Below are 1,417 nucleotides of genomic sequence, written 5' to 3'. Positions count from 1 at the left end.
AACAAGTACAAGGTTATTTTACCGGAGCCGTTCGAGCTCGAGGTACCACGTCAACGCCAAACATGCGTCTGCCGGGCCGTCGGGTCCAGACCACGCTTTAACCAAATCCACCTCAGATCATTTGACCAACGCAATAGCAACATGGATTGCAAAGGACTGTCGAGCCATTAGCATCGTAGAAGACTCAGGTTTCCTTGATGTTTTGAAAGTGGCGTCTCCAGACTCATCCTATACGCCACCGTCGAGAGCCACAGTCACGACGAACATCCACGAGCTCTATGAACACGAAAAAGATAAAGGAAAGAGGTCTCGGCTCAGGTAAATCACATGGCCCTGACAGGAGACCACTGGACATCAGTGAGTAACAACAATGACCTCGGAGCAACGGCACATTTCTTCTTTTGCGCTGACTATATTAAAAACTGAGGAGGCTTGTAAAGACCAGTTCCTTTCTGTTAAACGTAAGAGGGACATCGAGGGCAAGACGACCATTGGGACTGACAGTGCACGCGACATGGTTGCCGCAATTCGACTTACACGCTATGAACACGTGAACTGTGTCGCTCACATGGTGCAGAGAAGAGTCTCAGTGAGTCTAGCTGACAGCGGCTTTGTAAATGCTTTGGCAAATAGTGATTAATCCACTGGAAATTCTGATTAATTTGATTAATAATTTTAATCATTTGACAGCACTAGTTATTTATTATATCATACTGATTATATTTACACTGTGTGTGTGTGTGTGTGTGTGTGTGTGTGTGTACAAATATATAATTCCAAAAATAACTGTAAAACTAAAGTTAATAAGTTAGTGTTACGTAGTGTTGGAAACGTCAAAAATGTTACAAACATTGAAAAAAAAGCATCAAATGTGTTGAAAATAGGGACAAAAATGTAAACTTTTTATTAAGATGACCTCTGTGTGTCAGTTTTGAGGTTGCTAGGTTGACCTGACCTCTGTAGGTTGACCTCTGACCTCTGTAGGTTGACCTCTGACCTCTGTAGGTTGACCTCTGACCTCTGTAGGTTGACCTCTGACCTCTGTGTTTCAGTGGATCGTGTCGGGCTCTGAGGACAGCATGGTGTACATCTGGAACCTGCAGACCAAAGAGATAGTTCAGAAACTACAGGGACACACAGGTGAGAAGACCCTCACCCCCCCCACGCTGTCTGGCCTCTCCTTATGTTACCGTGGAGCCACACCGAGAGGATCCACTTTAGACAACACCGAGAGGATCCGCTTTAGACAACACAGAGGATCCACTTTAGAAAACACAGAGAGGATCCGTTTTAGACAACATAGAGAGGATCCACTTTAGACAACACAGAGAGGATCCGCTTTAGACAACACAGAGAGGATCCGCTTTAGACAACACAGAGAGGATCCGTTTTAGACAACACAGAGAGGATCCGTTTT

The 1,417-nt window shown here is 44.9% G+C and overlaps 1 long non-coding RNA gene across 1 annotated transcript in view; it reads left to right on the top strand.

Annotated features, from left to right (window-relative positions):
• Positions 1 to 893: 893 nt before the first annotated feature.
• The window catches only part of LOC117940111, a 1,412-nt gene continuing 888 nt past the window's right edge, over positions 894 to 1,417 (top strand). The window contains exon 1 of the long non-coding RNA XR_004655705.1: positions 894 to 1,140. This is a non-coding gene — a long non-coding RNA (uncharacterized LOC117940111). The remainder of the gene's footprint in view (positions 1,141 to 1,417) is intronic.

This window comes from Etheostoma cragini, unplaced genomic scaffold (genome assembly GCF_013103735.1).
Source record: "Etheostoma cragini isolate CJK2018 unplaced genomic scaffold, CSU_Ecrag_1.0 ScbMSFa_1714, whole genome shotgun sequence".
NCBI lineage: Eukaryota > Metazoa > Chordata > Actinopteri > Perciformes > Percidae > Etheostoma > Etheostoma cragini.
This window is presented reverse-complemented; position numbering and strand designations above follow the sequence as displayed.